Source organism: Micrasema longulum, unplaced genomic scaffold (genome assembly GCF_059751315.1).
Source record: "Micrasema longulum isolate JH-2025_06_02 unplaced genomic scaffold, ASM5975131v1 h1tg000805l, whole genome shotgun sequence".
In the NCBI taxonomy this organism is placed as follows: Eukaryota; Metazoa; Arthropoda; class Insecta; order Trichoptera; family Brachycentridae; genus Micrasema; species Micrasema longulum.
The window spans coordinates 507,739-535,443 of record NW_028277997.1 but is presented as its reverse complement, the minus strand read 5'-3'; the positions used below and the strand labels follow the sequence as shown (position 1 = coordinate 535,443).

Sequence of the window (27,705 nt, the reverse complement as noted above, 5' to 3'; positions counted from 1 at the left end):
GTTTAAGTACTAGTAATTTGTAATCGGTACGAAACATCGGAACACAACACACGGTATCACCAAAAAAATAAACCTATTGATAACAGTGACCGTGAAAACCTTCGCATCAGTTTTTTTGTGGTGAAAACAGCAGCATTACGTGAAACATTAACATACTACGCAACAGTTTTATAGGCCATTTACGCTTTTTATTAAATGTTATATTTCAACAAATTACGTATTGGTTTGGTTTGCATATTTTAGGAACGTACACATTAAAAAAATTATTTTTTTTGAAACTAGAAAATAAAACATAAAAACATAATATTATTATGTATTTATTTATATATACGCCTAATGGGCATTTTTTAGGACAAAGTTATTAATAACAATGTACGTTCGTACATTTCATTGATATCGAGGCTTTACTGTCAGAATGCGTTAAGTCATTAAAACAAGTTTAGAATCGGGTTGTGGTCCCGTGGCTAGTGTTGCGTACTCACGGTTCAGAGGTCCAAGGTTCGAACCCTGCTCTACCCCAACTTGACTTCCATTTTCTAATAGTAAGTTATTTAAAACTCGTTGAAAATGGCCTCAAAATTGAAATATTTGGATAAATAATAAGAACGCAAATATTTCCTTTATAAAAAAAGAAAAAAAATCGAGATAATCGCATTTCAAACGTTTTTAATCTTTCAACGCAATATTTCTCCCACAATTTTTTTTTTTTTTAAAGCTTCGGAAAAGCAATCTTTATTTTAGAAATAGCATAAAATTTGATATCAACATCTTGCACCAATATTAAAAAATATTTAAAATATATAAAGACTTTTAAATTTATTTCAACAGAGAGGGAAAACGTTTTTGAGAAGGGAATATAGAAGTCTAGGTATTTACAGGGCTTATGACCTGTCATTGGCCCTTCTCAAAAACGTTTTCCCTCTCTGTTGAAATAAATTTAAATATGAACAACTCCCTAGGGAGAAAATCCAGCCAGTCTGCAAGCATTTGGACATACTCAACACATTGTTATATAAAGACTGTTCACTTAATGCATTCTGTCATAGCCTCGACATGTCGTTTAGCACATATTTTCTTAACCTTCTGTTTGAATTTGATATATTTTTTTCTCAGTTTTTTTTGTCCATGTCATAATATTGTTTTACTGCCTTACATAATATTTAATTTCGTGACTTCGACTTTTTTTCTAAACGAAGTTGTAAAAATTAAATATAGTAATTAAACTTACTGTTTCAATGGAGGAAAAAAATATTATATAGTATGACGTTTATTAGAATAAAGTTTCAAATGTTACGACGAAGGCCGGTCATTAGTGAATATTTATGAAGTGATCAAAGCTAAAAACTACTTATATTTACATTTAAAATAAATTGTAAAGAGGGTGGCACATGTTCGACATTTATGTAAAGTTTAAAGATCCTCAAAAGAGGATATTTTAAATCTAGATCTCTTATATTATAATAAATATTTTACATCACTCGTTTAATTATTTACTTAATTTAATAATTTTGAAGGACTCTCAGAGAGAAAGGATTATAGCTGTACTTACTATGTGGTTGGTCGACAAAAGTGTTCAGCGTCCCTTTTTGTGAACATGAGAGGAATTCAATGACCCCACCTTGTGCTGGAGGCACGGTAGAATGATCTGAAAGGAAAAAGGAAAACCGTGCTTGAAATGTATTGAAAGTTGTTAGTTTATTGAGAAATATCACCTTATTTCGCCAAACGGCTAAGGCAAAACTAATGGTGTATAAATAACAATAAATATAATATAAACCGGTGCATTCACGAATAAAAGTGAATAGGTATATCCAAACAGATTCACAATAATTATTTATAAAACTAAAAAGCTCTTGCAAACATTATGACAGTTTTTAAGGAGTTCTTGACTTTATTTTTATTTTATTTTATAAACATAAACGGCAAATCTGCCTTTTACAAACATTTATAATACTAACATATTTGGCTTAGTATTTATTTATATATTTTTTTAAAACATGAATTTCCTTATACCCAAATAAAATATTTAAAAAATTTACAAGATTTATTTTTAAAAAATTAACCTAAAAATTATACAGCATATTCAGTAGAAAGTTTAAATAATAAAACATTCTACAGTAAAACTACAAGAAAATCATAAGTACTGTTTCACATAGCTAGGCAAAGTGAACAAAAAACTGTATATATATATTATGAAATGTATGAATAAATAAATATAATTACCATTCACCATCTTTGAAAAAGTTCAAAAGGTTTGTTCTATAGGAACAATACCCCACACTAAATATATCAGATACGTGGGAATAACTATTGCCGAGTTCATAAGGTCTATTTAATACGGCATTACAAGTATACACTGTCCGTGAATTGTTGCTACAAAGCGGTGGCACCTGTCTAGTCATGCTTCCAGGCACCCTGAAGTTGATGAGAGATAATAGTTCAGGGCAATCCCATATTGAATTTACAATTTTGAATCAATTTAAAAGGTCTATAATGTTTCTTCTATCGTTAAGTTTTAACAAATTTAAAGTTTTTAGTAAAAAAATCGTAATTTAAAAATTCATGACTGATTCTAAGTTTAAAATTATTATTTTATTAGTTTTATCAATTTTAATACGTCAGTAAAATGAGTGATGTTTTAGTGAAAAAAAACCTGATTTTTTCATAATTAATTGTTTAAATGGCAAACCTAGGCATGTTTTTTTTATTAAAAAAACAGAGTATTAAAACAGATAGGGTTAAGCACGTCTTTAGACGAAAAGTAGTTTCAGAGGGATGTTTACCGAGACTAAAGTTATTTTTCCAAACAGAACACTGGAGACTAAGCAGTATATGTGGATAGAAGAAAATTGACAAGATTGGTTTATTTGTAGAGGGAATTGTGTTAACGAAAAAGAACAAACTTTTCGAGAAACCATTTGCGAGTTCTCAGAGGAGGTACATTTTGCTACATACACTTCCCTGAGCAAAAAAATCATCCATCGACATACATTCTCAGAAATTCGATAAAACTCTCAAACAATAAAGGAAAACTCGAAAAACGAATTAATACAAAAAAAGGTATACAAACTCTCGGAAGTGTTTTTACGGTGCTGGGAAAATATGCGAATCAACATGTTTGTGAATTTGAATGGGGAATAAAAAAAAAAAAAGAGTAAGGAAATCAGCTTGACAGATAAAAAATATTATTTGTTCTTGCGTAAGTTCAGCGTGTTGGATTTAATGAGTTTTTGAGTTGTACAAAACATATTTAAAAAAATTGTTTTCCTTTTTCGCAATTAAAGGCCAAGCATTAAAGCGATCAAGCATTATATAGTCACAATGATTATTAATTATAATATATTTGATAAGAGATGGTTTTTTTACCTATTTACTTTGAACTCGAATGTTTACTACGCAGACAGGGTGAAGTCTAAGATTAACAGAGTTATATCATTTAAACCCGCGGTGTGCTAGCGGGTCTCCGGCGATCGAATCCTCCTCTTGCTATTGAATTAAAAGGCTAACAAAAAAATGGATTTCTAAATGAGAAGAAACTTGCACAAATATCAAAATAAAAAAAAGGAGTACTGCGTCGGTTTGGAGATGTAGTTGTAGAGCGAATGGACAAAGAAAGAACGGCAAAAAAGATTGTGATGCAAATGCTGGTGGATGCAGAAAACGAGGAATACCAAGAAAGACATTGCACGATCAAATTCAATAAACACTTGAAGAGGGGCACGCCGAAATTCGGAATAATTATTGTGCGTGCATTAGAAGATGTATGAATGTAGAGGAAGTGAAGTTTGTGCGAAAAGACATAGTGATGTGGCATTCTATCCTTTTTGCCAACGGGAAACGGCATAACGGTTTGATTGGTTAGTTAATAATCAACAAAATAAAGTTTAAAGGAAAACTTAAAATCAAAATTTTAAACAGCACAAAGTCGTCAGTCGTTACCGTTATAAAAAAAACACCAAAAACTGAAGGTGTTTTCACAGCGAAGTAGCAAATTAAACTGAAATAGTGTCATAATCAGTTGTAACCTTTAGGACATAAAAAAAGGGAAAACTTAACCGTTTTCAATAAAGTGTGAGACTACACCGTTTAAAAACAACTGCGTTTTAAAGAAACCCGTGTAAATTTTACTGGGGTGTTAATTTTTACGTTTTTGGTCCGCCCATCCATCCAAACTCCATACAATATTAACGGAATTTACATACATTAATAAGGCACTTAATCAGTGCACAACTTCTTTAAAATGCCGACCCTGCCGTTTGTATAAAAGGAATACAAAGTTTACAAAGTAGCTCAATTTTAGTGTGAGCTCCCATAAACAATGGAAGTAAAGAAGCCCGCCCAATTTACACGTGTATCCAATAATTTGCGCTGACAATTTCTTGTATGTACAATATTGATAATTAAGCGTAAGTTATTGATAATAAATGTTAAATTTATAATTAAATACATATAATACGCATACAATCCAAATGAAAACATCATTATAGGTAAACTGACTGAATGTCGACTGGCTTAGAACGGGGTAAATTACCCTAATTCGATAGTCAAAGTAACGCTGTATAAATGTATAATTTTATGTACATAATATTAAAATGAATAAATAAAATATACGCAATGAAATTTTGTGAATTTAAAGGTCTCTATTTCAATTTTAAAAAGTTTTCAGCTAAAAAATATTAGCGTTGTTCCGTAAAATAAGGTTCCTATAAAATACATTAAATAATCGTAAAAACGTTTTAGAAAATTAGTTATTATTTGTTTCTTAATTAACAAAAAATGAGCAACGGAAAAAACTTTCAAGTAAAATCTGTTCACTAATGGAATGTAAAATTATCGTCACTGATAATTATCGTCATTGTCAAAGTTGATTTTATTTTTGATTTATAAAATTCCTGAAGGAGAAAAATATTAATTGGTAACGATTCTGCTAAATTTAGATTATATCAGCATGAAACAAGGTTTTAAATACTCCTACGATTATTACTTTTAAAATATCAAATCCCAGGAAAGGTTAAACACGCTTTAATTAAATATTATTAACGCTATCGTTCCAGAAAAAATAAATTTAAATTTAAGCATGGAAGTTGCACAGTTCTTGTATAATCACTATGAAGACCACTATTCGTACAATGAATTTATTGATTGAACAAAATGATCCACAACGAAGGTTGTCATTATATTGTGAAATTGTAACTGGCAGAAAAAGTAACGTAAATACAACGCTTTCTTGCAACGAATCGTACAAAAACAGTGAAGTATGAAGCATTACCTTACATAAGAGTAGGTACCGCAATCGTTATATAAGTGGTATGATTTAAATCTAAAACAATAGTTCCTTAACGTTTAATTACTGCAATATTCAGGTCACGTCGTGACCTTTTCATGATAAGTGGCAAATACATCATATTAGAGAATTAATACTACCTTTCAATTGAAAATCTATAGCTAATCTGAATACTGGCGAAGTCCATTTGTGCATCAAAAGGAACGGCCAAAAGCTATTCAAACCTAAGAGTATAATATACACTGACCAAACGATTTAAACTGACCTTTGCAATCATAACTGTGTGTACGCTCTAAAATACATGTTTGATAAATGAGCGCAAAATGAATAATTATGCATCAGGCTATAAACCTTTAAAATTTTTACATGCGTAACGTTACACTTTAAATTAGATATTGTAATCCATACTAATGATAACTTAGTATTTGTTCTTGTTTACCTCCATTATCATTGCAATAATTTTTATTTTTTTAAAGTTTATTCAGATAAAAAATATATGTATACAGTATTACTACTAAATACAATATTTTATATAAATTTGATACACATATTTGCATTAACGTTTTCCATAACGCAAAAGAAAAAACAATTCTTGTATATATAATGGGGAGTGACGTCTTAACGTAAATTTACTTTGTAAAAGTTTTTTGTGTTTTCTATTTTTTTCTAAATTTCTAACAGTTATAACTAATTTCAAATCTTTTTTCTGTATATTTTGAGTTTTCTTTTTGTTTATGTCCCTTGGGCATAAATAAACAAAATAAATAAATAAACCTTCGTACTAATATTATAAATGCGGAAGTGTGCTTGTTTGTTCGTTCGTGTTTCCTTCAGGTCTCAACGGAGCCACCGATTGACATTTTATTTTGCATGGGGATAGCTGGAGAGGTGAGAAGTAAAATAGGTTACTTATTTCTTATCCCGAACTAAAAAAACGTAAAGTTAGCGTATGGTTAGCTAGGTTTTCTTTTCGTCTTGGTTTTGTGGAAGGATTTTAGATTTGTGAACAGAATAACGACGCTTCGTCACCATAGACTAACAAATCATAGTATTACTTTCATAGCGATAGTTGGAAGACCAAGCTATATACAATCTCGATAAAATATATAATTCCATCGCTAGAATTCTTATTGCTTAACGACAACAATAATTAATTACCTAACTAATTTTCCCCTAATACCACGCGAGCGAAGACGCGGGTAAAAGCTAGTACTCAATAAAGCGACGGTTATTTTGATTGAATCTACCGATTTTCAATTAATTATATTTTCAAACTGTTGTGACTCATATTTACCGTGATAAACGAATCTCTTCCAAGTCGGTCCCTCAATACCGAGGATCGTGATCACCACGAACAGTTCTGATTACTCTGTTCCACTCCAGTCTGCCCTCAGCCCGACGAACTGACTCATCAAATTTTAGCCCCGTAGCCACCTTTATTCGGTCAGTCCATCTATATGGGATTCTACTCTGGCTTCTCCTACCTTCAACTCGGCCAGACATTATTACCTTTTCTGGATTGTCTGGCTCATGTCTAGCAATATGTTCAATAAAAGACAGTATCCTTCTCAAACACACCACTGATAGACGAATTGTAATATGAAGCTCTTCCAGTATCGATGCATTCGTCCTTCTGGCTGTCCAAGGCACACGCAGCAGCCTTCTCCAACACCACATCTCAAATGCATCGATCCTCTTCCTCTCGTAGGCACGCATTGTCCACGTTTCAGCCCCATATAGGAAAACTGAGAATACCAGGGCTTCCATCAACCGCTTTCTTGTGTTTATTGATATACCTCGATCTCGCCAAATCTTCTCCAAACGGTTCATTGCTTCTTTGGCCATTTGAATCCTGCGACCAATCTCAGGTTTGTAACTCCCGTTGTTGGAGATAAGCGAGCCGAGGTACACAAAGACATCTATCTGTTCAAGGTCTTGCATCTGTCTTGTCCTTAGGAGACTGCCAGCTCTATCTACAATCATTAGCTTTGTCTTACTTTTATTTATTTTCAGACCTAGAGTCTTACTCTCCAACTATATCCGTCTGAAGGCTTCTGCTAGCTCGGTTTAATCTTTGGCAATGTCGTGTCGTCAAACGAATCAAAATGGCTAAACCACAATCATTTTACTCGTGGCTTTTCCCGACAGACTTCTTACTGGGAATGCCGGGCTATCAATCATTGTCGGGGAGAAGGGATATTTATTTCGGTGTTCACTTTTTTCAACTGATTGGTGGTCGCATACATAATTTAGATATTCTGAATGAAATCGGCCTATTTGTCGCTGATAATTATTTTCGACAAAGGCAACACAGGTTGTTCTACCTCCCACTATGCAGAACCAACCTGCCGATGTTTATACCGGTAGGTAAATAATATATTTTTTGAATATTTTCTTGGCTCATTAAAAAAACAATTTGGAGGCAAATATTAGTGTAATAATAGTATTTAAAATATTCACATGGTTTATTTGAAAAAATAACTCGAGGTAAATATAAATACAAATATAGAGTTATAATTATTATTCCGTTCGAATATTTAATTATAATATCGGCAAATGACCCTGATTTGGCGTTGATATCACGATAATAAATCTCAAATTGCTGTGTGCGAGTATAAGGGACAGATGCAATCAAAGGCCATAGTGTTTATATTATAGAATCTACACCTGGTGTTTTGATGTCTTTTTTTCTATTTAACCATTTGTTATGTATGTTTTGTAATTTACAGAAAATGAATTGTATTTTCTGTAATCTTCTCAATGTTATGATATTAAAAAATAAATCAATGAAATGATGTAAAACTAAATGAAAATATTTTATTTATTTTTTGAATTCGATAACAATCGAAAGTAATAAATTGTAGAAAATAATTTTAATTTAAATAAAGACACTGGATTAAAAGTTCTCCATGTTCAAAATTTTAATTTAAATTAGGCAACATCGAAATATAAGAAATTTAAAAAGCGATATATAATAAGAAAAAAATTATAACTAAGCAAATAAACCGTATTTCCTTTAGTCCAATCTGATCAAGTTTTAAAGATCGCATCCATCTTAATTTACGCTTCCCGTCATTAAAACAACAACATGATTTAAAAAAAACACTTGACATATTAGCTCCATTATATGTTAAACAATTAAATATTTAGTTATCACTGTAGAAACAAAATAGGATAGATAAATTCATTAGTTAAGTATTCCTTGATAAAAAAGCTTGTACAGCTTTAAAACCGGTCCGTAGAAAAAATAAAAAATAAGTGGTTAAAAAAAATAAATGATTTATATGTGTTTTATGAAATGAAAACAAGTCATAACAACTTTGAATAAAGCTATGCTCTTGAATATTGCAGAAATCTCTGTAAAGCGGAGGTAGCCCTAACCGCCAGTCTAACGTGAACCCGTTACACTCTTGGATAGTTACAGTAGCTTCACTATATTCAGAATTTTCATACAAAATGATCGTCAGTATAACACTCCAACCGTGTTAGAATTGCCAATCTATGTGAGCTGCATCCGACGAAATTGCAGAACTGTACGGGAAAGGAAACATATTCAAGAAGAAAATTGAAAAATAACTGCCAAAGAAGGCTGTTACGAGTAAATTGACACGCGCCGTGGCGCAGTTGGCAAGACAGCTATCTGTGAAACTGGCGTCGCGGGTTCGAACCCGCCAGTTGCAAGAAAAAAAATCCATTAATTTTTTTCTCAATTAGACTGGGTGTTGTGGTGTATTTTTCATTACCTCCTTCCATATCCCCTCTATCCCACCTGCTTAAAAGTCTCAAAATAGATGCTTAGCGGGTTATTTCTTAAAAAAAAAAAAAGTAAGAGTTTTGTCATTGAAACTCCTCGATTTTTCAATCTATCGAATATTTTTGAAGAACTTACAGCTAAAGTGCTGAAATTTCAATACGCACAAGGAAGGGGCGTGAGATAAATGAGAAAAGGTGACCATAAAAATGGAATATCGTATAAATAGGCTATATTGAAAGGTTGTTTGATAATTGATTAAATGAAGATTATTTTTTAAAGCTTTCTTAGTGTGAAATATTTCTCCTACATATTTAACGTATACCTATTAAACTCACGCCCCTTCCTTCATCCCCTCTCTCGGTTTTCAACTATTTCTCCCACAACCTCGTACGTTTTCATAAACTAATAAGTGCATGTAAGGGTTCCCTACTAAAGACATGTGGTTTCAAATCGGCACGTTGGTTTTGTATTTTTGTGCAACAACTATCTATGGTGAAGGTGTATAGAGTGTTTTGCATGTTAGTTTAATTGGTGTCGCAAAATCTTTTTCTTACACAAATATTTGCAAGTATATCGTGATTTGTCTTTTAAAGTAGAAGATCGGTTATACGGAAAATCGGATTAAAAAATTGTTTTCTTATACGCGGTAAAAATTAGAACATTAAATTGTACTGCGACTCGAAAATGTATGAAAAAATGAAAGGATGTTTTCCCTCTCTGTTGCAATAAATTTAAACATGAATAAAAATAGTTTAATTAAAAACGAACTATTTTCAACGACGTCACGACGTCAAAAGAATCAACTAATCATTTATGGCGTTATGTGTTGTGATAGATTTCCGGTTTCCGGGAAGCCATTTTTGTTTAAACGTTTAGTATATTCTGACAGCTACGAAACCTACCTCCAGCTTTAAAATACCACAGCAATGAGAATTCGATGCCTAAAATACTTTTTTGTGCTCAGTTTGACAGTCTATTAACAAATATTATTGTTTTTAAACCACTTAACCTTCTTCTTGTTGAGGACAACGCAGAATTTGGTAAAACTGAGTTGCATTTAGTAAGAAAGTTACGCGTTTATTTATGTGTCAATGGTTAATAAACTTACATGTTGTATATTTTCACCTGAAGTCCATAAATCTTTGCATTACGATGCGCAAGCGGTTACCGAATGCACTATAACGCATTATCTTCCGCTTTGCCACGGTTAGACAGTTCAATCATGGTTCGCACAAACAATTCCTAGCTCCGAGTGCACTCTGGTGCATTCTGCATGAGAAGAATGGGCTCACCGCTGAGTCGTAATTATCCCACCGATAGGAGCACTGAAGTAGTGACGTCACGGCGAGTCAAGGAGACCTCGTTTATACGTACAATGGGAATAGAAGGCTATTGTATGTGGGAGTGTTGCCTGGAGATAATTTTTATATAATTTGAAGTATTCAACTTACTTCATGTTCAAATTTAAATGAGACGAAAACACTGTTTTTAATGCGTAACCTAGAGAGAAACCCTATCACTATGTTTCTTAGAACGCAAGCGATGTTGGTTTGTTGGTTAGCAACCATTTTGTTTTGTTTGACAACAAACACATAACTGTTCGATCGGATGCTTTTGTAGCTCTGGTTGGCTTTGTTTGTAAATAACTTGGATATTTACATTATAATAAATAAAAATTTACTATAGTGAATTGCAGTATGTTTGGTTGCAGCAGTAAGAGCGTCAAATGTATTAAAGGAGACAGTTTTCACAGGTAATTGATTTCGAATATTTTCCCATGATTTATATTGATTTTTGGTATTTATTGTCCCGACACGCGTATTAAGTTTTTAACTTTCCTTTTATCAACATATTTAATTCAGATACTATTTTTTCTCAATTTAGGGGATAAATTTATGAATTAAAGTATGTTTACTGTTGATAATGACAGTTGTTGAGGGCAATGTGTCAAGGCCGCACCAGGCATCCATATAAAGTTTGAGTCTTTATCGAGTAGAGGTTGATTCAAATTTTACTCGAAAATAGCAACGTCAACCTTGAAATCGCATGTGACATGACATTTAAATGACATGTCCAAATTTCAGGCCGCTAAGAGTCGCCGTTTCGGAGATGTGACGGACCAACAAACAAACTTAACACAGGACTTTGGTTCCATGGAGGTGGGATTTATGTCTCAATAAATTTAACATAAGTATATTGTGAATAAAATGAATAAATAATGAAAAAATAAACACACACATGAATTTTCAGTTTTATAAAATAAATATAGGCGAATTATAGAAAAACAAATTGGAATAACCTTGCAATAATAAATACACAGGTACATATTTAAAAGTATTTACAATGCAAATTAATACCCATTTGGCGATTCCCGACCTTAGTACGGCCCATTGTTTTGCTGCCAACTATAGCTAACTTAATACCCAATAGTCATAGAATAGTTTTCCTACGTTTGGGCTCCTCTATAGCTTGGCGCATTATTATTCTGAGGTTTTTACTGATATTTCATTAATTTGAGTTGATATCTATAACACGGTTGCAATTACAAACGCTATCTCCGTCGGTACATATCGAAAAAGTATTTATTAAAAAAAATATATTATAATTGAGAAAATTAAATTACAAAATTACATTAATTAGTACCTTATTTATTCAATCATATAACCGTATTAACGAATAAAATGGGGGAGTTTTTCAGTTGAAAATGAAACATTGCAAAACGTGCACTAACAGCACAACCACTTATTGATTTATAAATTAAAATACTCTTTGCTATAATATTCATAACCTTTATTTTCTGCACATATTAATTTTCTTGCAATATGATTCGTGATAGTCAACAAAAATAATGGTATATTATAAACAATTTACTTTCATTTTTCATGGTGGTTAAAGTATTCCTTGTCTCACGTGATATCTTTTGCATATATGCGATATCCAAATCAACAATGGCTTGAGAAAAAAGATTTTTAATATAACTTTCAGTAATACTTTTATAATAATATATAATCAGAACGCAATTTGTATATTTAAGCAGAGAAAGCTAAAATATGCACGACTACATTTGTATTTATAAGGTAAAATTCTTATTTTTCTAATACCTTTATAACCTCATATTTTTTGTGTAATTTCATTTAAAAACAGAGTTTTTTAATATAATATATAACTTTTGTTCATAAAGGAGTCAAACAAAGATGTATGTTGTCATCGTGGCTATTCAACGTGTATATCAATAACTGTATGGAAAAACTGAAAGGCCTAAGTATGGGAGCAAAAATGAGTGATTGAACTGTCAATAGTTTTTTGTATGCTGATGATGCCACGCAATTTTGTTTATTGAATAAATTTTAAGATTTTTTTACTCTCGTACCTGTCGAAATTCAAAAGCAGCGAGTTTTTTGTTTAATTATTTTAATTATTATTAAACCCCTAAGAACGTCGATACGTTAGTAATCAGCATTCCACAGAAAAGTAAATTTTTAACATTGACAGCTAGCTTCTGGCTCGTTCGTATGTTTTGGATCGAATTCCCGACGTCCTTACATATGATACGTAAGCCAAGTTTTACACATATTTCAGTAAAATTAAATTAATCTGATTGAGTAAACATATATTTTAACATAAAAACGAATTGAAATTAATTTTGTCGTTGATGATCAGTTTGCGACCCATTACTTATAAACAAAATTGCGTTTAATAATTTCTTAAGCATGAAAAATAAAAAAAAAACCTCAAAACTGCCGAAAAATTTCAAATAGTTCATTTAGTCCACACTAATAATAAATATTTTTTACATCCACCGGTATTAGTTCAGGTCTAAAAGGGTTAATAGTGGATGGGAAAAGATTCTTAAGTCGAGTCACATGGAAAATAAAAGAGCTTGATTATACTATTTATGGCAGAGTTGAAATTGTAAGATCCGATGGTTTGATTAAATTTACTTTTAAAAAAACAACGTATTTAACCGCGTAAGGACTATACCCGAGTATGCTCGGGCGGCTATTACGTGCGAATATTTCCACACCCGAGATAACTCGGGCAAACTTTACTTGCAGAAAAGACCACTCTTGAACATACTCGGGTTAAAATAAATAATGCCACGAGCCACGGAATTGTTTCTAATTCTTTGCCTTTATAAGGCATTATTAATGACTTATAATGAATATATTTTAATGAATTTCTTTTATTTCTTGACCCACGCAATACACCATAGTATATCAACTTAAATGCCCATTTTGGGCGCAGTTGATTAGACGGCTAACTGTGAAACTAGCGTCACTGGTTCGATTCCCACCAATTACAAGAAAAAAATCCAAGAAATATTTTTTTCTCAATTGATCTTGGTGTTGTGGTGTATTTTACATAGCGTCTTTCCATATCCTCTCTTTTCTAACTGCTGACAAGCCTCTGAAATAGGGGATTAGCGGGTTATTATTTTTTTTTATTTAAAAAATAGCTTTTACGAAGGATATATATTTATGTTCAGTTAATGAAATTAATATAAAAAAAAACTTTTTTTACGTTTTTTTATTTTTTAATGATAACTGAAGCGGTTTAGATGACACAAAAAAAAGTCAAGTTTTAGCTACTTTGAGAGCTAAATAAAATTATCTACGTCATTTTGAGTAGTTCCCCCTCTTCCCACTCCAGCAACTTGAAGCTATTACAGGAGAATGCGGAGCTGTTAACACGTAGAGTGGTTTGTGCTCGCCTTAATATCCTAATGGGATTACAGCCAAGGAGATGAGAGTGCATTGAAAAGATGTAAAGAATGGAGGATTCGTCTGCTGAAGCGAGATTGCTTGCTAAATTACCTGGCCCCTTTCTGCTACAAGCTTGGTGGAGTTTGTGAGAATCATTTACGCATCGCGATTTCCGTTCCCATTTCCCATTAAAACCACATTCGCACAAATAATACAAAATGAGTGGTTTAATATATCCATTTACAAGACGTTTCAGGAATCCCAAAAAACATTTATTTATACCTTGAATTGTTTATTCTATTTTATTTATTTTTATCAACAGTTAACATATTTATAAATTAAAGAGAACCATTGAAAAGAAAGAAAAATAGATAGAAATAGATTTTTTAAAACATCAATTGACAACTTGACAAGAGCCAGTTCTAAGGCGAATTGTGTATTTACTGTAAAATTAATTTGTGGTGATACATAATAATAAAGTTAAAATAAAACAACATTGTTTTTAACCTCTTATTTTTTTACCGACCGGTTTCAAAGCTACGCAAACTTTTTTATCAAAGTATAATTGACTAATAAATTATATCCTGTTTAATTTTAACAGTGATTAATAAATATTACACCAAACAAATGGAGGTAATAAGAAAAGTCATTTTGTCATGTTGTTCTTGTGAAGACTTGACTTTAATTGGTGAGGTGGCTTTCGGAAACCGAAAATCTATCACAACACTATCATTGGTTGATTCAGAAGATATTTTGACGCCATTTAATTTAAAAAAACTATTTTATTATTATTTTCAGTAATTTTAGAGAAACATCGCGAACAATTAAATGCTTCAATTTTTACCGTGTGTAAGAAAATGTTTCTTAAATCAAATTTTTCCGTAGCACTGAACTTTCTAATAAAAACACATTTTCGTACTGATACAATATTGATTTATAGACAATTGAAGATCCGTTTACTTCACATTGTAATTAGGGTTCATCATCATCATTACATGTGCGCTCCCTAGTTGGAGCATATGGTATCTACAAAAAGCCTCCACGCATCTCTATCGGCTGCCAACTCCTTTGCGACCTCTAAAGTCAGGTTCTCGTCCCAAAGTTCTGACATAAACTGCCGACGAACAGTCAACAGTGCACGTCCAGGACGTCGAGAACCTCATGCCTTGTAAAGTAGGCAAGCGTGGTTAAGGCTATCAGTAGGCATCCGCAGTATATGGCCTAGCCAACTGTATCGCGCCCGCTTGAAGACAGTTGTCACCGGAGTTTGCTGCGTCCGTTCTTTTGCTACTTCATTTCCCACAAAGTCAAACCACCGCACTCCCGAGATTCTTCTGATACACCTATTCTCAAAAGTCAGAATTTTGCTGTTTTGAATCGCATCTGTAGAGGAGAATAGGTGTTGTGCGATCTTCAGTCAGCCTTCATACTATTGAATCAGGACTCAAGCTTAAAGATAAACAACACTAAGAAATTTTAATAATAATTTCATCATATCCTTGTTCTGGATAATCTTAATTACTTCTTAAAAGCTTATTAATATTTCAAAAGACTTCATTAATAACGCTGAAGGACGATTTCAATCAAGGATTTTGATCTTTAAATATACTTTCTATAAATTTTCCTTTCAAAAGACCTTACATCAAAGACATAATAAATATTTGTTAGTCTTTTGTTTGGAAAACGATATCAAAGTACAAGAAGTGGTCCTTACTTGTATTATAATAAAGAGCGGGCTGAAAAACTTCAAACTTCAAACAGACGAAAGGATATTTTTTAGATATTATAACAATGCTTTCAACACCTTTAATAAATTGATGAAATAAAATTGTACCATGCTTAAAATATTTCGCTAGAAATTCTTCGATAATCACAAGCCACGTAATTAAAAAGGAACATTATTAATCTGAAATCAAACTAAACACTTGCAAAAAAAATAAAAATTATTTCATAACTAAGAACAAAACTAAAACGAGTGTTAAGTTTAATTTAATTTACTAGTAATTAATTAACTAACTATTATTTCAATTAAATAGTTATGAAAATAAAACTTTGTTATTAGAGTTACAAAATGTTATTATTTTACAAAAAAAACTACCACAGTTTCGGGAGAGCATTCCTCCCATCGACGGGCGATATAAAACTAATAGTCCATACGGAATATTGTTCACGGTGTCATTATGGAAGCTATACAAAAACAACAAACAAATTATTTAGCGATACAACCTGAAGTAGGGTGGTTATTCCACTCATCTAAGGTGCATTAAATACTTCAAAACATTAACATACTTTAAAGATACCTTAAAAAAACGGTTTTTACAGTCTGTGACGAGTGATATGTGATGTTATTTTATCTACTATAAATGTGTCATGATTTATATTTTATATTCCCAAATATCAGTAGGTTTCGGAGTATTTTGCACCAATAAAACATGCAATGGAAATTCTTAAATACATTCATAAACATTAAAACAAAACTAAATCTGCGTCCGGGCAGATGAAAAATGCAGTTATGTGTGTGAAATAGAACCATAATCATGTACAATCGTTTTCGGCTCGATGGCTGCTCTCTCCTGAAAACGGAAATCGAGTGCATATAGTGTAATGGTTCACGGGTTCGACTACTATGCGTGAGGTCCTAGGTTCGGTTTTCTGATAAGGTGGACGTGAAAGACCGATCACCTTACCTTCCATGTAGACAAAACTAAAAAAAAAAAATTACGCTGCAATTGGAATTCCAGTGCAGTGCCCTATGCACAACTGGGTACGGACAGGGAGATGATATATTTAAAATTGCTATTTGAAAATATTACGCTTTGAACTTTAAAGACGAATTAAAAAGAATGTTTCATCATTGAAAAAATAATTCATTGAAGCGTAAATAATAATGATTAAAAGAGTTTACTTACAATTAATTTCCGATCGATTTTTTATGTTTTCGGAAGTCTTCGGATATCTTGTTTAAATTGATTGAAATAATAAAAATCAGAATCATTTGAGCGTATCCTATTATCTGTAAAGATATCTGGTAATTGACAATATAAAAAGGTAAATAAATGCTTTTTTAAGTTTACTGAATTACCGCAGCTAAACGGTTAATCCACATTTCGTATTTACCCGATGGAACTGCTTCAAGGAAATCCAGAAAAATAAATAAAATAAAAACGAGGAATATACGGGAAACTCTTGGAGAAGTATTTTGCGAATATAAGTACATAAACCGCGATATGATACCTGATAGATTTGTGTCGATGTAAAATGTTTGTATTCTAGACGTAAATCCATCTTTTCACCTTGACTGATTTCTGATCTAGATTCATGGCGACTGTTTAGAATGGCGTCTCGGGGTAGTGAAATACAAAATTGATGGTATCGGTTGGGTTTCCTTTGGACTAGGGGTTGCTTCTGCCCGCAGAGACGTTATAAATCGGTAGCTGGCGCTTACAACCTAGCTACGAAATGTAATCATTCCATGCAAGGTACAGTACTAAGATGTTTGTTATGCAGTTGCTATCTTACAAGAACACTTGAGTGGACAGCGATGCAAGAAGAGGTCGAAAGATATTAATACATTTTATAATCCTGAAATAACTCGATGCTGGATGTTGGATAACATCCACCCTTACTTACAATATCCACCTTTCAGTTATCGGACATTGCTTTCGTCATGTATTTATGTTTGAAGCAATAACTTCGTATTCATTATAATAAAACAAATATCTGTTTAATCAATTATTTAAAATTTAAATATACCAATTTAAAAGTAAGTGGTTAAACATAAAGTTATTTTTTTATTATTTGAAATTTATTTATAAACCCTTATTGATTATATTCATTTTAAAAAAATGTTTTTCTTTTCGATTCGTATTCTGTTTTCAATGATAATATTTTCACCTTTTTTTTGTTAACTTTGTCTGAGTCTTTTATTTAGTTTTGTCTAGTAGTTAATTGTATAACTTCAGTCCCTGCTTTATTTGTCTCGATTGTCCTTGTCTGGTTTTAGAATGATATATGATATTGTTCCGATATTCTCGTATTGTGACCATGTTTACTACATTTTTTTTCAAGTTTTAATTCTTCGTCTACGATAAATTACATCAGTGGTGAATTTATAAATTTTTTTTTTTTTAATAGTTGATAGAGTTCAGTTATTTCAAATTGTTTAATTTATTTAAATAGTTAGATAATGGAGGTCAAACACTAACTTTAATATATTATTTTGTTGTCTTTGTAAAATGTTTGTATTTATTTTCTAAATGCTATATACGTCGGCCTCGTAGTGTAATGGTCAGCGCGTTTGCCTACCATGCGAGAGGTCTCGGGTTCGATTCCCGACACTATTTTTTAAAAAAGGTGCTTTTACACATGAATATTTCATAATCCCTGGACTGGTACCTAAAACGTAAGACTGATCATCTTACCTTCATGTAACGAAAAAATATGATCAAGATACGCTGCGATTGGTGTATCAATGCAGTGCCCTATGCACAATAAGGTGCAGAAAGGTAATGATGATACTTGTTAAGTTTTCTACTGTTTGTTTTTTTGTAGCATTATTTTTTTGTTGTAAATCTTTCAAAATCATTTTTTAGCTGCTAGAATTCAACTCGACAATGCGTTCTGTAGCTGCAAAACTGTTGGTGATGTCAACTAATATACATATTTTGTCAATTAAATTAACACAAACTTATTTCTAACTCAAATTTTAACTGTAAATAGGATCTAGATTTTCAACCGCACATGCCCCCTGTAGCTGCAGGACATGTAATCTAGATTATATTTGTAAAATAATATTTATTAATATCTAAATTAGTTGCAACAGAAAGGCAAAGCATTTTTGAGAAGGGAATATGGAAGTAAAGGCATTTAAATTCTGTGTAACCTTCACCATTCTGCCCATGTTTACACATCCACATTCCTTCAACTCTTCCATCTGTTGACTTGTGAAGTTAAAGAGCTGAAACCTTTATCATGTCGCATATCGGTGAGATTTATTCGAATGAACCAATTCACCTACTAGGCAACGCAAACGCCTGACAACAATTTTTTTTTTAATTTTAATATTTCTTATGCCAATTAGTTAAATCAGATAAACTAAAAGAAGAAGTTTTAAAATTTAAAAAAATGTTTTCGGGCGTGTGTAAAGTACCCACTTGAACTAGCCAATGACAGTTCATAAGCCCTGTAAATGCCTAGACTTCCATATTCCCTTCTCAAAAATTGTTTTCCCTCTCCGTTGCAACAAATTAAGATCTAAACAACTCCCCAGGGAGGAAATCCAGCCGATCTACAAACATTTGGACATACTAAACATCGTTCATTATTTATTAATTAAAAACTCTTTGCAGTAGTTTTTTGTACAGAGTAAGTGGCGGCTAGTTTTCTAAACGTCCGAGCGCTCTGTAGCTGCAAGACGTGTGGTAATCTTGCTTCTATAAAATTATCAAAAATAAACATGATACGGAGATGGGGAACTAGGATCCCAACCACCTATGCGCAATGCAGCTGCAAGACGTGATGGGATGTTTATTGCACAGCCCCCTTTAGGTGGACTTTCACAAAAATGGCACTTTATAAATTATCCTAAATAAATAAATCTAAATAACGAACGGCTTTAAAAACAAAGGTGATAGTAAATAAAATTTTCAAAATTTTCTTTCTTTTAAAAAACATGCACTATCTTGGATTCAAACTAAAGATATGAACTCTTTTTTTCTATGATTCATTTTGTTGTCTTTTAATAATAAGGAATATTTTTGTGTTTTTTATAATATTTTTTATTTCCTTTTTTAATTACTATAAAAAAAAATACCATATTATCTTTTACGGAATATTTTATTTTTTCTTTCTTATGTTACACAAAAATATTATAACTGTCCATTATTTATTATAGGAACGAAAATTCTTTAACATTTTCTTGTATGCCCACGAACAGGCCACGCCTTTGTGGGATTTTTTGGTTTACTTTTTTTACTATTAATATGTATTTCATTGCTATGTAATTATGCTTTATTTTTTCAATACTCTGTTTTATCACTTATGTTTATTGTAAAAAAACAAAAAAAAATAAAAAAAATAAAAAAAAGCCAACAAGGGTTTGAAATGTCGCAATTTCTGCGAGGTGCCGTAGTTTTATTTAGAGGAAATAGATTATTGCGGTCATGCGATGAAAATGGGGCCGTGTGAAGCACGACCGTTACGAAAGCGAGCGTGGAATTAATCGGTCAAACGAAATTGCAATCCACAACATTATCAAGATCGACACGGTGCCACTTTTCGAACGGAAAAATGAACGAACAAGCTCAAGGATCGTCACCTGCATCATCATCATAGATTGACCGAAGACTTCAAACACATTAGCGCCATTAAAATACTTTACTGTGCATTAATTCGCCCCCATTAAGAATATGCTAGTGTAATTTAGAATCCGTACTATCGGAATCATATTGAATATTTGAAGTCTGTCCAGCATCGTTTTCAGAGAAGAGTCGGATGGTTGGTTGCTCTGCTTCGGAAAAGGAATCTATTCCTATGCTGATATAGAAAAAAGTTAACTAATGTCGTCATTGGAGAACTGTAGAACAGAGTTAGACCCTCAGAGTAATAATGCGTAACCTAGAGAGGAGCCTTAACGTAGGAAAACCATTCTATGACTTTTGAGTATTAAGTTAGTAAAATATGGTATACAGTGCGCAGCAAAACAATGAGCCGTACTCAGGTCGAGAATTGCCAAATGGATATTAATTTGTATTGTAATTACTTGTGTATTTATCATTGCAGGGTTATTCCATTCTATTTTTTTATAATTCGCCTATATTTATTTTATAAAACTAAAAAAACATGTTTGTGTTTATTATTTTATTTATTCATTCATTTTATTCACAATATATTTATGTTATATTTATTGAGACATAAATCCCAACTCCATTGAACCAAAGTCCTGTGTTGAGTTCGTTTGTTGGTCCGTCACATCTTCGAAATGGCGAGTCGTAGCGGCCTGAAATTTGGACACGTCATTTTAGATGCGTTTTCAAGGTTAACGTTGCTATTTTCAAGTAAAATATTATTCGACCTCTACTCGATAAAAACTCCAACTTTATATGGATGCCTAGTGCGGCCCTGACATATTGCCCATAATCAACTGTCATTATCAACAGTAAACATACTTTAATTCACAAATTTATCCCCTAAATTGAGAAAAAATAGTATCTGAAGTAAATATGTTGATATAAGGAAAGTTTTTAAGCAACATAATACACGTGTCGGGACAATATAAATGCCAAAAATCAATGTTAATCATGGGAAAATATTCGGAAGAAATTACCTGTGAAAACTGACTCCTTTAACACCTTTGACGCTCCTACTGCTGCAACCTGCAACCAACATACTGCAATTCACCATAGTCGATTTTTATTTATTATTACGTAAATATCGTAATAAGTTATTATAACGTAATAAGTTATTTAGAAACAAAGCCAAGCAAAGCTACAAAAGCATCCGATCGAACCGTTATGTTTATGTTGTCAAATAAAACAAAATGGCCACCAATTCGTTGCTAACTAACAAACCAATATCGCTTGCGTTCTATGAAACATAGGGATAGGGCTTCTCTCTAGGTAACGCATCATTACTCTGATATTGGACCTAATATGCATTTTAAAAATCCTAAACTCAATACGTTATGCCCCTTCTCTGTTACAAACAATCGACTCCCATGTTCCTTCCCGTGTCACTAGAATCAATAATCTTTTGCAGGTCAAATCTTCCAAATCTAATTATGGCTCCCCAATGTCAAGAATGTGTAGACTAGTTAATTATTCCAGTGAATTGGAATTTCATGGGCTGGATATTTCTGCGTTTCGCAGATCTCTTGCTAGTGTCAAGAAGAATGTGGGGAGTTCCATAGCTAAACTGAGCTACTGTAAGACTGTTTATCTATACCTTTGTTCCATTTTTTTATGTATTTTTTTTTGTTCTAATAATATGTAAATAAAACAACCCAATTTTTAACCGGAGAAGGAGCTATGAGAAGTTACCTAAATTTAGGAATGATGGCTGTTGTCCATGCGATGATATTTCTTCACAGAGTATCGAGCATCAGTTATTTCTGTGCCCATTTTTCAGTTTACAACGCCATAACTTTGAAGCAGAATGCAGGAAAGATGGAATATTCTTAACAGATATTCACACTGTCGTTAAAAGTAGTTATTATGCGCCATTGTTCTTGGACTTAGCAACACTGGTGATTGGACTTATAAAGGAAATAAACCAAAATCAGTGATCGAACATCCCATCCCATCCCAAGACAAACAAAAACGATTTTTTTATGAGTATATTAGCCTTGTTCATGACACGTAAGACTACAAAATACAGGGTTCAAATACATATATGAAATTTTAAAAAATAACATGTATGTAAACTGTACGAATTGGCCTAGGCCGTTAAAAATAAATAAATTCGGAGTTTTTCATCTTTTTTATTACGTGAAGGTGAGATGATCAGTCTTACGCTTCAGGCGCTAGTTCAGGGACTATGAAACATTCTAGTGTAAATGCACATTTTAAAATAAATATTTCGTCTTGTTTCGTAAAGTATAGGGTCGAACCCGAGACCTCTTGCATGGTATGCAAACGCGCGTACCATTACACCACGAGGTGGAAAAATAAACAAGCTTAAGGATCAAAAGATCAATTGAACGTCGTTATGCCGAAAGCAGCCAGCCATAGAAAAGTGAAATTGAGATGATAGCACTTTTGTGAAGAGAGTGGGTAATCGAATCTACATATTTTAATTTTTTTTTATTTTAATTCATTTTAATTCTTAACGAAGTTTATTACACTTTTTTAAAAATACAAATATAAGATTACTTTACTAAAATATTTTATAAAAGGTTTCGGAAGTAGGTATGAATTTTGTTTTTTTTAAAATAATCAAACCTACTCGTATTACCAAGCTCTCTCCGATTTCGATATAAATACACCCACACATACGTAACCTCGCACATTCATTCACACGCGCACAAAAACACACATTTACACACACAAATGAATATAAACGTCGCAAACATACAATTATTTAAACTCTTTTCTTATATTACTAGCTGAACCATGCCACGTTTCGCTGTGGCTTTGTCTGAAATTGATTATCAGGGGAGTAAATAAAAATAGTCTAGCAACTATGCATTTACCGACAAAACACGTTGCTTAATCATTTGCGTTGCTGTGACTATGATGTAGAATATAATGAAAGAAAATTGTGACTTTGTAGCACTGTGTAGAACTGTCATTCAGTACTTGTTAACCATGACAAATTATGAGTAAATTCAAAATGCATAGAATGTCCCGTTTACCTTGGAACTAATAACCGAAAAAAAAAACTCTTGCAATGTTCTGTAAAAATTTTGAGTCAATCCATCGATTACTTTCCGAGATTTGCGGCCACAAACATATGGAACCTTAATGTATTTTTATATTTATTTATTTATATATCAACGGTTCATAGCACTTTTTACAATAAAAAGTTTTATTATATAAATAAAACACGAGTGATACTTTAATCCACAAATTTGGAATATCCAGTGACCGGTTTCATCGCTTTCGCGACATCTTCGAGACTGGTATCTTTATTAAAGAGTTAAATGTTTAGAGGTTTATTTATATAATAAATTACAATGAACTTCCATCAAGAATTTTCACTTACAAACTTAAATGTTTTAGATAACAAAAAGTTTTACAGAAATAATCACAGCAGTGAACAATTCATTACGTAATATATAATATGAAATATAACTATATTATTCAACTAAATAATTAAAACTATACAAATTGGTTAAAGCAAAATATTAAAAAATATAAAAAAACTGCAAAAGAGTAAAAAAGAAACATAACATGTCTAAGATGACAAATAAAATATAATAATTAATGTGAGAAAATCTTATGTTCTAAATATAAATATAACATAAACATAGTGGCTAGTATTTAGCTAGGTAATAATAAAAAAGAAAAATAATGCTACAATAATACTTTATAAATAATACGTTTTTTGGATCAATATGAAACCTTGAATAATTTTAATTACACCTTTATTTTATCAGTTGGTTGGAAGAAGTATTTGGATGCATTATTAGATAGACAGAGGATTTTTTTAATTGGCTCTAGTATTTTTAATATATTTCTACTTATTTTTTATGTAATAGCTGTAAAAATCTCAAATAAAATAAAATAAATGAACTGATAACTCGTCCCGACACTATACAGGACTTTTAGACCCGTGGGATTGGGACTTCTAAATAATAAATCTAAATAAGTGTGTTTTAAACTGTTTATAAGTAAATAGAGTTGACATTACTGCACCCGATAACACCAATATCTCTTCTTTTTTTAATGTGGACTGGCTGCTTTCTGCATTACTACGTTCAATTCGACAAAATAAATTATTTGATTGATGATGTCTGACGTTCCAATAAAAAAGGACCAGTCAATTTAATTAAAATTCGCACTTTCGCGAAGTTTTAATAGCGCGATACATTTTGCAGAAGGGGCGCGGGCGTCGGGAGATGTGGCAGTGAAAAAGCACTTCTGATGTATCATATGGAGAGAAATAATATTGCTTTTTCTTTTGTATCGGATCAATTTCCCCGGAATCGTTTACGGCCGCAAAGAATGGCGCATTTACTTCCGATACGAAAAATGTTATTTCCTAAATACAAAAAAAGTACCCGGATAAAGAAACAAAGGAAAATATAATTTTGAGGCTCAAAAAACCAGGATTACAGTATTATTTTTATACGAGGTTTGACAACCTAAGCATAAAATCAAATCTAAATAAATCGTCTAACTTTTATTTCGATTCCAGCAGAACGTAATGCCACTTTTATTTCAGAAAACATATAAACTTTAAGTTGTGTCTGTTTTTGCGAATAGCGCGAAGTGGATGTTTTAAACAATATTTTTTGCGTTGTGCCACTATACCGTCATAAGAAAAACGACAGTTTTTTTGTTAAAATCAGAAAATGAGTTAAATCTAAAAGAAATTTCGACGTATTTGATATGTAACAAAGAGCATTTAAACAATATGCTTCATTGCGAAAAACGATGAAATGTTTTTTTAAGTTTTTAAAGCAGTAACAAAATATGTATCTAGAGATCCGTAAGAAAACACGCAGTATAGATATGACACATAATTTATGCTTTAGAAACAATTGACATACTGTGTTTTAACTTATGATTTTTTACATTTTTTTTTAAATTTGCATAAAGTTGATAAATACTGAAAAATTCCACCTCAAATGACGACTTTTATAAATAGCTGCCTTTTTGCTTATGACGACAGTGTAATTCCCAAAGTGGAATTCCCAATGAATTTATCGCACATGAAATAATATGGTAAAATACTCTCTAATATTTTTCAGTAAAAAACAATATTCAGTTGGCATAATAATAGATTTAACACATATTGTATTAAAAATAGATTGTCTATTAATATTAAAAGGGTCAGCATATTTCCTTTTACCGCAGTCGTTTTAAAAAAGTAAACTATTCATATAAAATTAACGATTTGATTATAAATTCTTCTTCGGAAGTTCGTGACCTTGGTGTTGATACTAAACTTACATATAACAAGCATGTTGAAAATACTGTAGAAAAGGCGTTTTCGAACCGTATAAAATGTTTGGGTTTGTCATACGATCAACCAAACCTTTTACGAGAACTGACGAATTAAGAAAACTTTTTTTTTCGTATGTACGTAGTGTCCTAGAGTTTGATTCTCCGATTTGGAATCCTCAATATAATATTTATAAAAATAGCATTGAACATATTCTGAACTGTTTTCTTAGATAATCAGATTTCAAAAATAACGGTACGTTTTCAAGTAGGACTGAGTCCGCTAATTTTCATAAAATTCAAAATCTCGCAACTCGGCGCATCATGTTGGATATGAGCTTCCTCTATAAAATTATTTTTTATTTAATGCAAAAAATACATAATTTTACATAGACACAATTATATGTTTTTTATGTCCCGACTTGTTAGAAAATTCCGTGTTAAGTCGGGACTCATCGATATATAAATCAAAAATATTTGTTAATAACCTAATTGATAGCCCAGAAATAGTTAGAAGCATTTCATATCGAGTCCCTGTCCGTAGAACTCGTCATTCTGTCTTCGACATTCCGAGCTCACAGACTTATTATATAAAGAATAGCACTCTTCGAAGAATACATGCCACCTATAAGGACACTTTTAGTGACATCGACATATTACAATGTAAATACTATAGTTTTATGAGATCTGTTTAAGACATTTTAAATTTATCTCCTGCCTAACTGTTAACTTTTACTTTTATACAGGGGAAGCCCAGGCAAAGCGGATGTGTTAAGGGAGATATATTCGTGTGTTCATTGTACTATACGACATTTCTTAGGCATCCAGATGTTTACTAACTGAGATGGATATGTTCTCATCATCACTATGGCAGCATCATCTGCATGGCATGTTATGTTAATGACCTTATCTCCCTTAGTGGATTCACTACTTTTTTTTATTCTTAAAACCGTTTTTTATATATGTTTATTCTACTTGTGTAAGAAAAGGTTTTAATCGTATATATTGTTGTATATTTAGTTATAAAAGTGCTAAACTTGCTTTGTTTCTTTGTTGTTCTCAATATGTGTTATTTTCCAAATGCTAATAATATTTATGTCCCGAATTGAGTTGTTGTAACTCCTGGGAATGTAATCCAACGTATTATACTTGTAAAATACTTTGTGTTATATGATTTTTAAATAAAACATAAAAAAATATTTATATTCAAATGTTCATGGAAGTAGAGAGAGAGGGGAGGAAGGTAGAGTTAAATTGTTTTCTTGTACCTTGATTTTGTTAAAAATACTGTATGCTTTCAATAATAAATAAATTAATTAATTATGTGAGAAAAGTAATTTTCTTGTACAAGAAACACAGAACATGGGCAGAGGTTAAAATTAAATAAAATTGTAACACGAATCATCTATTTGAATTTCGGCCGCCGCGTCCCGCCAGACCTCTTGTTATTTCACGCTTCTTCGCTCTGCTGCACCATATTCCCGTTATTCCCAATACAACTTGCAACGGCAACTTCTGCTGGGCCGAGTACCCCCGCGGACAAAGTATCGCATCCAATCAATCCACTCTCATTAACAAATATGATATAATTCAACGGATTATGATATAAATAAAAAGAGTGCAGAACTTATATACAAAACAATAATTGCCCCTCATTGGGACTATTGCTCTACTATATTATATTTAGCTAACGAGGGAGACATAAACAAGTTTGAAATACTACAAAATAGAGCAATGAGAATTATACTGAAAAAAAGCAAATATAATAGTGTTGAAAAAATGAGAAAACAATTGAACTGGATAGGAATAAAGAAAAGACTATTGTATAATGTATTTGTATTTATATATAAAGTGTTTAATAATCTCATGCCAAAGTATTTTATAAGTGAAATTATATTAAATAGAAATGTACATAAATATAGGACAAGAAATAGAAATAGGATAAGACTACCACTTAAGAAAAAAACAAAATCACAAAATAGCTTAATGTATAAAGGGTTAAAACTGTATGATGAGATGCCTGAAAGTATGAAGAATGAAAGAAAACTTACGGATTTAAAAAAAAATGTTATGTTTATTGTAATAATGTAGTTATGTAAGAAATATTTAATAAGTATTTGTTACAATTGTAAATATATTAGTTAATATACAATGTAATATTAAATAACTTAAGTAAATAAATAAATAAACATTGTAGAAATTATCATCGTTATTCCCATTTTTTTCACTCAAGATCCATTCGTGCATACTTTGTGCAAATGTGAAAATTTAGAACAAGTAAATTCAATTAGATACTTAGGGGTCATAATAGATTTTAAACTAAGCTGGAAAGATCAACTTATAGAAATATCCAAGCAAATA

At 31.7% G+C, this 27,705-nt stretch overlaps 1 long non-coding RNA gene across 1 annotated transcript in view; it reads right to left on the bottom strand.

Moving 5' to 3' along the window:
* Positions 1–1,528: 1,528 nt before the first annotated feature.
* Positions 1,529–27,705, bottom strand: part of LOC148278950 (uncharacterized) — a 254,560-nt gene continuing 228,383 nt past the window's right edge. The window contains exon 3 of the long non-coding RNA XR_015823022.1: positions 1,529–1,645. This is a non-coding gene — a long non-coding RNA (uncharacterized LOC148278950). The remainder of the gene's footprint in view (positions 1,646–27,705) is intronic.